At 36.3% G+C, this 15,643-nt stretch overlaps 1 non-coding gene across 1 annotated transcript; it reads left to right on the top strand.

The window, feature by feature from the left end:
- The first annotated feature begins 12,208 nt into the window (after window positions 1–12,208).
- On the top strand, window positions 12,209–12,281 carry Trnad-guc. The gene has a single exon. It is a non-coding gene; the product is annotated as a tRNA-Asp (tRNA).
- The last annotated feature ends 3,362 nt before the right edge of the window (window positions 12,282–15,643 follow it).

Below are 15,643 nucleotides of genomic sequence, written 5' to 3'. Positions count from 1 at the left end.
TCCATGTAGTATGTCCACATGGGTCTGAAAATAATTATGTAAATGAGTCATTTGGCAGAGTCAGTTTGGTACGTTTGTCCAACAATCGTTTAAGAACACTGCAGCGTCTATTTAGTTCTTGTCTTTCGATTCGTTTCTTTGGGTTCCATGTAAATCGTTTTCCAATATACAGCGCAAGATAGCGGACTACATTAGACGGTGGGAGTGAGATACAAATGTAGTAGATGAGAGGACAGGTTATTCTCCGACAAGTTCACATTTTTGTATGTTTTATTGTCATCTTCCATCGCATGAACCAACGCTGAAGGAATGAACCGTACGTTTGTTGATTTCTGGTTGAGATGAAAGGATCTTTATGCTAGTAAAGAATGGTGGTATCGTCCGCCGATGAGGTTCGTTTCAGAAAGGGCATGGATGTCTGCGGTGTATAGTGTATGGAGGATGGGTCCTAAGGGAATTCCTTGTTGTACCCCTGCATCTAAGGGATAGCCGGGCGATAAAGGGAGGCACTGATGCCTTGAAAGTAGGATTTTAGGATCAGGTAGAACGTAAAAAACTGTGTGGTGTTTACTGACCGCTAGCCAATGATTATTTGGACGTCGTGAGGTCGGGTCTGGTGTGACGTCGATTTTAGAAAACCATTTTCTTTATCATTATCAAGACTGACACATCTACACGGAAAACACTTTGACCCCTGAAGATGATCTCAATAAAGATCGAAACGTTGCCATGATAAAGAAAATGTTTTTCTAAAACCTACTTCACACGGACCGCACCTCATGATCTCCAAATTGTAATACTGATTCTCTTAAGATTCCAGAGCACCCCGAGTGCCATAACCGATCGAAACTTTCGATCTTGGAATATCCGAGAGTTTCACATCTTGGAATATACCAGAGCAGTATACCTTTTGGTTGACACCTGAAGCGATAACAAGGCCATGGCACTGCTGAACAATGGAATGAGAACGTCTCAATCCAAATGTAGCCAGGGAGGAATGAAGGATGGGGAAAAGAAAGTGTTTACATAGGAGTAGTTATAGGATTTGGCCCATTAAAGCCAACAGACAAATTAGGTACATCAAAGAAACTATTTCCGATCGGGACCCAATTCCGAGTCTCTGAGATCCGATCTCGAGGGACTTTCCATTGAATAAAGCCGTGCCAACTTGTATTGCGGGCACTGTCCTCTTATACGTAAAAAAAGTCGAACCTCCACGTCGGCGAGATCTAATTGCAAATATTCTGACGTCCTAACCAATCATCTACCATGTTGATAAAGAACCACTTCGCAATAGCTTTTTCTAATTATTGTCAATGTCATGGGCTGTACTGGGAACCACTTGCGTCCCAAATACGAATCCGATGCTTTAATCACTCAGCCACCGATGTATAATCCGTGTTTCAATTTCTTTGCATTATTTTACAGTGCATTATGAATAATAAATTTGAATAATAATATTTTAAAAAATGGCAAAGAGGAATGAAAATTCGAAGGTTGAGATGCAAAGTTGGTGTCCGAGTGGATCGAAGTCACGATAGCTCAAGTGGTAGAGCAGCAGCGTATTTAGCCGAAGATCGTGGGTTCGAATCCCGCTCGGGCCACTGACTTTTATCTCAACCAAATCCTTATTTAAAGATTAATTAATTGAAAAGTTGTTATTATTGTTTTTTCTTGTTGTAATTGTACTCTTTGACGCTTTCCTAGTTATCATCCTATTTGATTTTTGCTAATTTTACAGTTTTATAGTTGGTTTTGCTATATGTGAATTAATTCGATAAAAGAGCGGGTAAAAGAAAATTCTTTTTAATTTTTAATAATCGATGTTTTATACTTTGAGCCACATTACCAACCCCGGAATCAGCGCATTTATCAAATATGAGGGCTGTCACTTTCAACAGAGGGCCTCGAAATTAAATCGGCATGCGAGTGGTGCATGTGAGACTTCGTTCGATCAACGTCATTTTGGTCCGAATCCGGTCCTGGTTAATTCTTATTCTAATTACACATTTACTGGAGCGTGGAATGGCACATTGGGACTTACAAGTTCATATTCCTTCTGATGGCGTATATATATGCAAACGGGTCTCACCCTTCTGTCGGAGCGGGTGCTCGGCGGAACGGAAATGCAACGTGGACGATGACAGGATGTTGAGAATAAGTACCTCCTGTATAACTTGAAGTCGGGACAACAAATCTTTTGTCATGCCAGATGTAAAGAAATAGAAAACACACTTGAGATTAACTAAATAACAATTATTCAAAAATTTTACCAACTAAGTAAAGACATAGAGGACGAAAGTTTAAAACATTCATGCGCACAACATTCGAAGAACATGAAATTTCGGCGTTGCCGGTCATTTTCGTACGCCTGGGTTAGTCCTATAGACTATATATAGACCTGGGTTCGTATCAGACGCGGACAATGAAAACTATTTTTATGTCCTTGTAACAAAATTTTACTTCCATATATATAAAATAATATATTTCCTAATTTTATGGACTTTATCATACATATTTACAATTGACTATGTATTGAGGGGAGTTATCAACCATTGTACATTGTTGATTATCAATTAATTAATCTTTATGTAAGGTATTGGTTGAGATAAAAAAGTCAGTGTCATGAGCGGGATTCGAGCCCATGACCCTCGGCTAAATACGCCGCTGCTCCTGCTCTACCACCTGAGCTATCCTGAATTGGGTCCACTCGGACCTTTTTATCTCAACCAATACCTTACATAAAGATTAATTAGTTGAAAAACGTTATTCGGTCAATCGGAACACGAACTCTGATGAATTGTTGATTATGTTGGTCACGGAATGGGCTTGTGGGGTGGAGTGAGTAGAGAGTTTATAGTGAAACTTAAAAAAATAGGTGGGGATGAATTTATTTGCAAAGGGTATTTTGAGATTGTTGTGGAGGGTGGTATTAGACACAAGTAGTAGAGATGACTATGGTGGACTATGATTCTGAGAACTTTGGATTGAAAGAACTGAATTAGTTGGATATTGGTAAGTTTAGAATTGCGCCATATTTCTATTCCATATGTCCAAAACGGTTTGAGTTGAATCTTATTTGCTGTTTCTCGACATGCTAGATTCGCATCCATTTAGTTTAGAAGGAAGTCGTTCGATTTCATTTTTTTATTTGTATGTGTCGGTTCCAGATTAAACGTGAATCAAGATACAACACAAAGTAGCGTACGCTGTCTGTTTTGGGGATATATATATATATATATATATATATATNTTGCCTGTGTCCGGGGGACATATTCCATTCTTTAAGGAATTGTTTCATGCCCCAGCAACTAATACTCTCTTTCGCTGTGATAATAGAGTGGGGTAATACCGGTTGTGGCCCGACAAACGCAGTATTTGATCCTTCTTTTGCCAGGCTGTCCGCCTCTTGGGATGTTTTGGGGATAGGAATGTTGTGTGAAAGGGTTTGCTGCAAAGTGAAAATTTTTACCTTCCAATGTTCGCTCCATTCGACGTGTGCCTGTACCTCCTTGAAAGAGTATGGATCTGTTATTTGCAAAGGAAACAAGGAGGCTAATTGGTATGTATGATGTGTAGAGCATTAAAGGATTGGTCCGTGCACAACTACACTGTGGAACTCCCGTTCCCACAGACATTAGTCGGAGTAGCGAACTCAGTTCGTCGTGTGAGGTAGGAGGAACGATTGGGGTATAAAGCCGGGAACACACTCGATGCAATGCTACCCGACGCCTTGCCACGCTTTGGTATGGTGTGCCCATCTATCCGACGTCAACCGCACGCCACGTACAGTCCACAGCGTGTATCACAAGTTAGTATCAAAATCTCAACGTCTCTTTTGTTCTTAATGCATTTTTTTTTAGCAAAATCATGAAATAAATTGTTTGTTAATTTTACGAGCAAAACCGGTAATAAATTGTTAGTTAAATTCATTATATAAAAAAACGGTATTTCGGTGTTTTGATAAATTTTCTACCAAACCATTAAAATTAATTAAAAAAAAAAACTAGCGAATTTTTGATCTCAGTTAATTTGGTTTATATTAAAATAAGTTTGTTGTAATTAATATAACGACAATAATACATATAGTTTGAAATAAAAGTATCGTGTCCGGGTTTTTTGTCTTCGACTGTACTCGATGCGACCCGACAAAAATCCGGAGAGTGGGGATCGCAGAGCGTAGAGTAGGGTAGCATAGCATATCATCGGGCAGATGTGCAAGGGGGTAATACAATCTTATAGAGAAATGGACTTTGGATTTGCGTCGGGTAGCGTGGCATGGCGTTGCATCGAGTGTTCCCGGCTTTAAGGTGTTTTTACGCTCAAAGAATGAAAAGATTTAATTAAAGAACTAAACCCATAATATAGAACCTAAGAGCTATGGGGCAACATAAAATCACTGAAAGCTAATATAAATCCTGAAACACACTTTTAAAAAGCAAATATTTTGGTCATTTTATCGTGTTTCTTTTCTTACAATGAGCCTTTAAACTAGTTTAGAAAATTAATTATCCGATTTCTGCGTTATTTTAATTCATCTGATTGGGATCACAATATCAGGGAAATTTTAATCACAATCTTCGATCAAGTCAAACCCAAATGGAACTTGATTTTCACCTAATCTCCCCTCTTTGGGCAAAACTGAACCTATTAATAACAATTAAATAAAGTTTTGATATTGATATTTACGTTCTAATTAACGCCCGAAGCATCTGAGGGGCGTACTACGAACTGGGAGGGGCCGGGGAGTTGCAGGATTCGCCACAACCTGATCATACATCTAATGTAAATCCTGAGGGGGAAGATCGAACATTAAAACATTACAATGTCAATGAAATAACGGCATAAGAAATAATCGGCACTTGTCTCGATTGTTTTTACAATTAATTCATCGCTCAATTGAATAGGTCACTGCGGTCAGGGTGAGATAACCCGGGATCTAATTGACGCAGATTGACCCGCGTTCGGGGTTAAAAGGTGACTGGGTAATTGATTCAGATAACTCTATTTTTAATTTTTAATTTATGCTTTAAGATATAATTATCAATGAAATATTACTTTCACTATAAATGAAAACGTAGTTTATAGATTGAACAATAAAACGTTTTATTGATTTCAAGGTGGAAAAAAAAAATTAAATTTTCCTTTTGAAAATTCGAGTAATATACTACTTGATCCAAACACAAGCAGGATTTACATGAATTAGAGATCATTGTGTGAAAAATGTCTTTTTTTATTAAAATATATATTCTCTCTCTCTCTCTCTCTCTCTCTCTCTCTCTCTCTCTCTCTCTCTTCTACGTTGCCTATTACTATTTACCAATTTGTTTACATTTCTTTTATCGCTTTCTTACACTTGGTTTTTCCCTCGTCTGTTGTACATTATTTTCTCTTTGTATATATCACACAATCCCGTTCTTCTTTATGTATTCCACGCCTAATCCTTTTATCTTGGTATATATTTATAAACTTATTTTACAACCTGTCACCTTTTGACCGCTTATTCTTAATTTTTTCTTCTTGACTCTTTTGTCTGTTAATGTGCGTGTTTCTATTCATCCACCTTTTTCTATCTGTCTGCTTTTCTTTCTACTTATCTGTTTATCTTTCTAACCATCTTGGTTTATTTTTTCTAATTACCCTTTTTCGTTTGTTTTATTTATCCAACTAATTTATTTTCTCTACGTACCCTTTCTTATTGCTTCCATTCATCTTGGTTTTTGTACATTTCCTTGTTCCTTTCTGATTTTCTATCTTTCACTCTACTTCGCACTCTTTTTTTCAGTCTTTAGGTCTGCGTTTTTGTCTCTTATCCTTCTATGTTTTCTTATTGCTTGTTAAGTTTGTTGTTTATTTTTCTGAATGTCTTTCTATCTGTATTTTTGCCTGTGAGCCTCTATTCTCTTTTTTTTACAGTATTGCTTGTTTAGACTGTTGTTTAGTTTTTCTTAATATCACACTCTCTCTTTCTCTCTTTCTCTCTCATTTTTACACTGCTGCTTGTTTACGGTATTGTTTATTTTTTTTATTCTGTCTACCTCCCTTTTTGCCTATGGGCCTCTCGTTTTCTCTTTACCACCGTTGATTGTTTAATTTGTTATTGAATCGTTTTTCTGTGTATTTTTGCTTGTTGTCCTCAGCTCTTTTCTTTTATCACTGCTGCTTGTTTAACCTGTTGTTGGACTTTTGTTTCTATCAATATGTATGTCCTTTTGCTGTAGGCCTATATTCTATTTCTTTCTCAATATAGCTACACATCTTTTCTATCTACCTGTCTTTCTGCCTGGCATCAAATTCTCACTGTTGCTTGTTTAATTTTTATTTAATATTTCTATCTGTCCGTTCATGGGTTCTATTGCCTGTGGTAATATCTAACTTCTTCATTTTCATCCTTTATTTTTCTCTCTATATGTTGCATTTTGGATATTTCTATCTATATATGTATCATTATAAATATCTGATTTTTTCTTCCTCTCTTTTTTTGTTACTATTTCAATATCTATTATTATCTATTTGATTCTCTCTCTCTCTCTCTCTCTCTCTCTCTCTCTCTCTCTCTCTCTCTCTCTCTCTCTCTCTCTCTCGTAGTACATGTCTCAGACTACCGTCTGCGAGTCGAACCAAAACTTTTAATAAGTCATTCTGAGGAAAAGTTTCAATAACCTTTTCGAGAATCCCTATACATATAAAACTACGTAAAAAGATCAAAGATTTCTAGAAGAGTATTAAAAATTACCTCTTATGAAGTTATGATTGATACTAAAAATCCACAGTCAAATTAACTTCTTTTGTTGTTTTTGTTTTGTTTTATTTTTTTAAATTAGTATTTCGTGACTCGATGTTTTATATCTAGAGTTATGTTGACAATTTATAATTCTTGATTTGTACTAATTGTTTTGAAAAAGTATTTTTGTTCACTTATTTTATTAGTAATTTACTTTTTAATTGCTCAATTACTTTTGTAAATTGGTATATTTATTTTAATATGCAATTTGAACTAAATACATATGTAGTTCAATGTAAAATGAATGGATGTAACATATTGACCACAAAAATCAGGTTATTCATAGTAATTAATGGTTAATGAATTAGAAGTTGAATAAACTAACCATTGTATCTCACATTAGATGTAAGAATGGTCCTTGAGACCAAATCTTGTGTGTTTGATAAATAAAGGATGCATCATCATCATCATTTCTCTCTCTCAAACACACTCCCTCTCCCTCTCGTGTAATAGTAGTGTCTCGTGTAATATTATTTGCACAGTACCATTAAATATTTTCTATTCCAGGTGTTTCGATTCTATTCTTCTTCTTCCTCTTTATTTCCTGTGATATTTCCATATTTTCCGATTGTTCCTTTCTTAATATGAAAACAAAAATATTTATTCAAATTATTTGTTCAAATTAAGACTCGGCTAATGTTTTTTTTTTTAACAGCGAATAATTACGTATGTTGTATGATATAGTGCTGAATTGCTAAATAATAATTATAATTAGTAGAGTTTATTCATTAGTTATAAAGCGTTCTCTTGCTCTCCAAACGTTTCCTCAACCCGCACAAAGGGGCAGTCGCGTCCCAGATCGGAAGTCGATCCCAGACCGACTTTGCCGCCGGTTGCTCGCAATTAGCGCATGTAGTGCCCAGGTGATCAGAGGAGCTAATTAGTCATCTCCTGTGCAGTGGCAAGTTTGGCCATTAGCGGGCGAATCCGCTTAGATCCGACGTCCTCTCTAATGAGACCTCTTCTAGAAAACAACCCTCGCCCCTGTCCAATTACCACTTTCACGTTCGGAATGTTTTATAATAAAGGACAACAGTCGGGTTGAACCGCGATGACGTGATTTAATTTATACCCGGCCCACTCTAACAGGGTGCTAGCTTCCGAGGATTGCCTAATGCCGGTTGGCGTCACGTTATTCAATAACGTTTCCCGCCAGCTACCTGTCAACTGACATTCACTGAACTCCAGCCTTACATTTGTAAAAACATCACTGAACCTTCTCTATATAACATTAAATAAAATAACACTAAAGGAATTTAATACAACCAATTTTTTGTATGCTTATCTGTTTGGTATATTTATTGAAGAACAAACATACCAATGATACACTTAACAGAAAACAAACACTTTGAGTGAGTACAAATACTTTGATTGAATATAATTTCTTTTGCGTTGTATAAATTCATTTTTTTCTACATCCAACATGTATTTGTCGTATTTAAACAATGTTTGTAAACCCCAGGCCCTGAAGATGATCTCAATAAAGATCGAAATGTTGGCACAATAAAGAAAATGTATGGGGACCGCGGTAGCCGAGTGGTTAGCATGAGAGACTCTCACGCCGCGGTCGTGGGTTCGATTCCCACCGTCGCCTCTGGCCCTTTTTTCACAATAACCCCCCCCAATTTGAACACACATATACGAATTGTCACATGGCTAATATGCATAGTTCATCAAAAAAAAAAAAAAAAAATGTATTTCTGAAACTTACGTCACACCAGGCCGCACCTCACGATTTCCAAATAATCATAGACTAAATCACTACACATACCCACAGATATGCTTTATATAAATATACACATACACCCGCTTGGGGTGAGCTGGGGTATAAAAATATAATTTGATCGTTTCCTGATCATTCTGATGTGCCAGGACTAAGTACAATTAATCCATATTTTCTTAGTAGTCATAATTGGCCATATTAATTATTCTTTTTTGTGAGGTTTTTAGGTGTAAGGTTTAGTGTCCGAAAAATGTAAAACTTTGATTAATATATAAAAATATATACAACTCAAGTTAGATTACAACTGGGCGGAATTGTTTGCCTTTCAGTGCATTATGAATAATAAATTTGAATAATAATATTTGAAAAATGGCAAAAAGGAGGGAAAATTTAAAAGGTTGGGTTGAGATGGGCAAGTTTGTGTCCGAGTGGATGGAAGTCACGATAGCTCAAGTGGTTAGAGCAGCGGCGTATTGAGCAGAAGGTCCTGGGTTCGAATCCCGTCCTTGTTAGTAATCTTTCATCTCAACCAAAAACCTTATATAAAAAAAATACAATATTTCTCAATATAGGTATACACCTATAATATTTATCAAAAGACGTGTACTTAGGCGGTAAGATCAAAAATTTATATCAAATACATTGAATATTGTGAAATTTCCTCAAAAGATGCAGGGGGATGAACAAGTAATTTGGTCCTTTCCTTTTCAATCTAGTTCTCCCTGAACAAAATAATTCATATATAACACACTGAGAGGCAAAAAAGAGGCCAATCTTTTTTTTTTTTGTTAGTAAAAACTTGCAATCGTTATAATTTTTATTTTTTGTTGTTTGCTGAATATTTTTAAAGAAACAGATAAGATATAACTAAAGAGCAGTAACAAAATTTTACCAAAAATTTGCAATGGAAGTGATGAAAAAAATACTCAATTCAGTACGGAGTATTTCCTCCTCTTGCCTTGAACACCGTTTGCATTCTGCTCGATATCGATTTTATGAGGTTTTGAATGTAGTGCTGTGGAATATTTGTATACTCCTCCAACAGCTCAATTCTTATTTTTTGTCAAAAAGGTAAGAGACTGAATCAAATACTACAGCTAATATATATATANAAGAAAAATTACATATAATTCAAACAAGAAAATAAACTTAACACAGCAAGGTAACCGTCTGCCGGGTATATATATTTTTTTTTTCCCATATTTATTAATAATTGTAATTAAATATACCACCCCAATTCGGCCTGACGACGCTAAGAGAATAGTGAAAAACATGATGTTAAAAAAGTGGAAGTGTAGTTGGACTGACGCGCTGGTGTCCGCCAAGCCGACTGTCAACCGGTGGAGCCCGGAGAGGATATCACGAATGGAAAGCGTTATCCTGACCCGCATGCGGATGGACCACACGACTCATGGGTACCATATAGCGGGGTATTTATTTCATAGGTTAAAGTTTAGATTTAGTTTATGTTAGAATAGGAGTATGCTGGGCGGCGGTGCAGCATATTATTTCAAGGCTTCACCGCTGCTCCGCTAAGCCGGGTCGGGGCGGAATATCGAGACCCTCCGACCCGGATTCTAGACAGAGGATACGCATGTGTGATTGGGTTTGTATATAGGAGTATGTATATATTTACTGTATGAATGAGTAGTTTTAGGGAAGGTGAGGGCGCCGAAATGACCAAAGAAGTCGATGGCGCCTGATCAGAGCCCAACCTCGGAGTCGCTCAGGCACCAAGGTGGGTGACTCTCCCTTATCCTTCACGCAGAGGCCAGAGGCCTTCTAGAAGGTCTTGTAATTCTAATTCTAATTGCAATTATATATATAATCAGCGCTATAACCAGGATTGAACTTTTCCTAAAAGAATGAATTTTGTTGAAAAAATTATAAGAAAATAAATTTAAATACTAGGAGCATTGTGTGATCTCTTGTGGTATGGTGGTAATGAACATGTAGTTTGGTAGGTCTTGATCATCTCGATGTCCGAGAAAATATACCTTACAATATTAATAAATAATTTAAATATTCTTCAAAAGAAAGATACTTATTCTTTCTCAAAAATGTAAGAGAATAAATCAAATACTAGGAATATTGTGTAATCTGTTTTGGTGTATATGGTGATGAACTTTTCGTTTCCTTATCTTCCAGCGCAAACAATATAAATATTTACGTGTAGTATTTTAAAAAACCAAATGCTTAATGCAAGTCGGAAGTATTAAAATTAAAAAAAAAAAAAAAGAAATATTGAGACCTCATCGTGATATATGAAGTGAAGCAAAGTTTGGTCTGATCATTTTCGGATTGACGCCATTTTTCGTTGTTTGTAGCTGGGAAGGACGAACGGCTTTAATCTAATTAAATGATCTTAATTAGGAAAAATTATAGACTGTATAATTTTTCTATTGTCAAAAAAAAGGAAAAATACCACTATTCCGTAGGATCAAAGCCTTTATTGTTAAACCCTATTGGAAAGAAAGAAAAACCGCAATTTCTTCGATACAGTTTGATCCAGAATCCACCCGCAAAAGGATTTTTTAAGAACAATTCTTCCACCTCGAATCGATTGTCCACTCTTCGGAAAATGATGTCTCTATGAAAGGAATTCGTGATTATTCGGACCGGGTCCCCGATATAATAAAGACAAATGGTTTGTAACGAAGCAATAAAGGCCGGGTAAGAAGGTAATGCATGGCCAATGGGTAATGAGCGAGCCACCGTCCCGGAAACTAATTTTCTAGTTGACAAAATCCTTCTCTATTATCCAGAGGCCCTTCGGCGAAGGGGCGCATTGTTCTTGGCCACAATCGGATCCACGGAGCGTACCATCCCTTTCCTATACAATATAATAAGCTATCGGAAAAATTCAACGTCAAATAATGTACATAAAGGCAACAGGGTGAACCCAATATTGACTTAGATAATCAATAGCCAGTTCAATTAGTCTAATACCGACATACAAACCACCAACAAATATCAGAAAACACCATTCAATACGATAAACTAGTAAGAAATTCATTCTCAAAAACTATACACACGATAAATAAAGGCGTTGTTTAAAGTAAGCTGAAAACAACATATATAAGCATACGCATGTAATATGAATCCATTATATTTACAATCTGGTTCAACTTCTGATTTAATTCCCTAATTTAGTGGTCCGCTTGACCAATTAATATATTACAATTAATTTTAGGTTTTTAGTTGAGCTAAAAAGTCAATGGCACGAGCGGGATTCGAACCAACGATCTTCGGCTTGACACGCCGCTGCTCTACCACTTGAGCTATCGTGACTTCGATCCACTCAGGCACTAACTTCTCATCTCAACCCCACTTTTTTTTAAATTTTCCCTCCTTTTTGCCATTTTTCAAGCCGAAGGTCGTGGGTTCGAATCCCGCTCGTGACACTGACTTTTTTATCTCAACTAAAAACCTTAATTAATTGGATCATATGAACTGTTGTTCCTCTACCTATTGCCATCTTCCATCTAGATTTTGTAATTTCGTCTTCCCAAAACTTTCCAGGTTTTTGGGCGATAGTCTATGTGTTTTCCGAACGCATATTTCTTAAATAGAGTTTTTCTCATTAATGAAGTTTTACAGAGCTTGGAGTAAGTGAAAATCTGAAGAGTATCGAATAATCTTCTTGGGGTAATCCGGCTTTTGGAGTTGTTAACAGCTGGTCGTTGCATTTTCGGATCGAGGTCACGATAGCTCAAGTGGTAGAGCAGCGGCGTGTCAAGCCGAAGATCGTGGGTTCGAATCCCGCTCGTGCCATTTACTTTTTATCTCAACTAAAAACCTTAGTTAATTGCTTCTGATTTAATTTTGTGCTTTTACTTGTATTTTGTGCATGGTAAGATAAATAAACGATATGACTTAGGAACCACCTCTGATGTTGGCTCTGATTAGTACACGTGACATCATATATACCTTTGATCCTAATTGAGAGTGATGGTGGTTAAAATTCGCTCGTTCCGAATGTAGCTTGCCCCCAGGTTATAATTATCCTTACAAAAGTGGTTTGGTAAGCCGGATCATTTACTGAATTTGTGCAAAAACATCATACGAAAGAAAACAGACAAAATACCAAAACACATTCTCTCACCTTTCCTCTGAGTCGATTAATATTGTACTTTCAATTCTCCCAACCCTTTTAGTTTGAATCTTGACCTATCCATAATTTTCATGGTTCTCTCATTCCTTAACTCTGTCTCTCTCTTGTAGCTTGTGGTTATTTAATTTTCTGGATGTATCTATATCTTTCCCGTCAGCCTTTTCTCGTTTTTTTGTCTATCTGTATTTTTGCCTGTAGGTCTCTTCTCAAGTTATCAAGGCTATATGTATATATTTTTACCTCATCCAATTTTCTCACTCTCACGCGCGACGCGCTCCATTTCTTCTAGGTATTCTTAGTGGTCCTCATACTCACCCCTATTTTTTCCTCCTTTCTCTCGTACTTCTTTCTTTCCCATTCTATCACTTCCTCATTTGTCACGTTCTCCTTCCCTCCCTTTCTCATCCCCCTCTCATTTCTTCTCGCTTTCTCTCTATCTATCTATCACTCACACTCTCTCTCCCTATCTATCCGTATAGCTTTCAACCTCATTTTCTCCTTCTCGCTACTTCTCCTTTATTAAGTCGTTATTTAATTATTCAGAAATCGTGAGATGCAGTCTGGAGTGACGTAGGTTTCAGAAAAAATATTTTCTTTATCTTGCCAACATTTCGATCTTTATTGAGATTATATTCAGGGCCTGGGATTTACAAACATTGTTTACATTTAACAAATACATGTAGAATGTGGAAAAAAGTGAATTTATACAATGCAAAATATATTTTTTATATTCAATCAAAGTATTTCTATTCTATTCGTTATTTAATTTTCTTCTTCAATCATCCCTATATCTTTCATCGCACGCGAATCTTTCCAATTCACTTTCTCACCCTCCCTCACTCTCCCTTTCTCACACACACACACACTCTCACTCTCTCTCTCTCTCTCTCTCTCTCTCTCTCTCTCTCTCTCTCTCTTTCTTTCTCTCTCCCCTATCTCTTTGTTATCAATCTCTGCTCCCTCCCTCACTACTTACTCGCTCCTTTTCTAGTTTTTCTTTATTTCTCCTTTTCAATCATCTCCATCTCTCAACCGCCTATTCCTCTCTCTCTTTCTCTTTTTATAATTATTTAACTAGCTATCTATTTATGAGTCTACCTCTCATCACATCTACCTTCCTATTTTCCTACAACTATCTCCTATCTATTATCTATCATTTTAGTTATTTTTCTTTCCTATTCTAATTTTTTTCTTTCTACATTCACACACACACACACACACACATATATATATATATATATAAAATGAATGCTACAACCAAGATTGAAATTGTCCTAAAAGAATATTTGAGGATTTTCTTTTATTTTATTCGAGAATTCATGGTTTTCCTATGGGCGTTTTTCTGTTTTATTTTTTTTTTTATTTTATTTCTATGAAGCATTTATTAAACGGAGGTCAAGACACCTAATGTGTATTCGTACAATTCGTTATATTTTTTAGTAGAATACATGTTGATTTTATCATATTGACTTATTGATTTTTAATATTTATTATTGATTAATCTATATATTTATCTCAAAAAGTTATTTTATCCCGCTGTATTTGTTACAACTGCTACGTTTTTAAGTGATTTCGTGTTTCAGGGATTTCATTATGTTTTTAGTGTAAAATAAAAATGCTGTTACAAAATCGATGTGCAGAATTTACATGTTAATTAAAGGAAATAAAATGCGGATTTTGTTTTTACACTAACTTTCTCGGGTTCTATGGTAAGGTAACGAAAGGCGTTCATAAGGTCAAATTGCAAATCAGGTTGCTAAAAGAGAGAGAGAGAGAGAGAGAGAGAGAGAGAGAGAGAGAGAGAGAGAAAGAGACGAGAGAGAGTACATTTTATATGAGTCATAGGGTTGGCGTGAGCCGGGAAATCTGCAGGGCACGCAACCCTAATGTGTCATTGGGTGTGAAAATGAGTCTATTACCGCCTTTGAGAATGCACGTCCACCCGAGGGCCTCCGCCTCACCGGAGGTCTTCTTTAACCCGGCCGAAGAAGCTTATATGAACCTTTACCTGGTTCTCAATGATTTGGGACTAATGACCAGTTGAAAGCTACAGGGTTCGATTTATTGGTAAATTCCAACTGTAAGAATTTTTCTTCGTTCAACTTTATTCTCCAGTTTGCTGTCCATTTATGCCGAACTCGGGAATGTGATGTAAGTTGGCAGATTGATTAACTGGAGTAGTTAATTTTCTATTTTCTGGTTTTCCGTGGCTTCCCTAGTAAAAAGAAGGTACAGTCCAGACTCCATTGCATAAGTGTAAATAACTTTCAGCAAAATAGGTTTCCATATAATTTAAGTAGTTAACTGGATATTAATGAATGAATAAATAACTATTATTTTATCTGGTCCGTTTATTTTCGCTGATTTGGTCTATAATGAAATATTTCTAAATGAAATGCTGCGGTTAAAAAATGTGGTCAAATACCTAGGAATAATCTTCGACAAGAAGTTAACTCTCACCTGTAGCACACTATAGTAAAAAGTAAAATATCGCTAATGACCACAAGAAGAACCCTAGGCAAATCTCGGTGATTAAAACCGAAAATGGCCTATAGGCTATATACGGCAGTAATAAAACCCAAAATAACCTATGGATCATTAATCTGGTGGACCAAAGCTCAACAAAAAGCAGCTAATCAAACATTAGCAGCATATAGTAAACCTAGGTATCACAGGGGCAATAAGAACAAACCCAACAAGTGCACTAAAAACTCTGCTAAACTTACCTCCACTGGATATATTTATACAAAAGGAGAGGGGAGGAAAAGCTCATTTAGGCTCCAAAAATATTTAAATTGGATAGGTACTAAACAATTCGGGTGTACAACTAAAATTAACAAAATCAGACGTCCATTCTATGAAATGGGGACTGTCTATATGATCCCAGAAACAATCTTCACAACATCTTACAAAGTCTCAACGGACGATAAAGGAGAGGAAGAACACATGAGTGCATCAAATACAATGATATGGCACACAGATTGCTCCAAAACAAACGAAGGAACCGGATCAGGCGTTTTCG

The sequence above is a fragment of the Cimex lectularius genome, unplaced genomic scaffold (genome assembly GCF_000648675.2).
Source record: "Cimex lectularius strain Harlan isolate CLEC.00 unplaced genomic scaffold, Clec_2.1 scaffold180, whole genome shotgun sequence".
Classification (NCBI taxonomy): domain Eukaryota; kingdom Metazoa; phylum Arthropoda; class Insecta; order Hemiptera; family Cimicidae; genus Cimex; species Cimex lectularius.
Note: the sequence above shows the minus strand (reverse complement) of the source record. Positions and strands in the feature narration are given on the sequence as shown.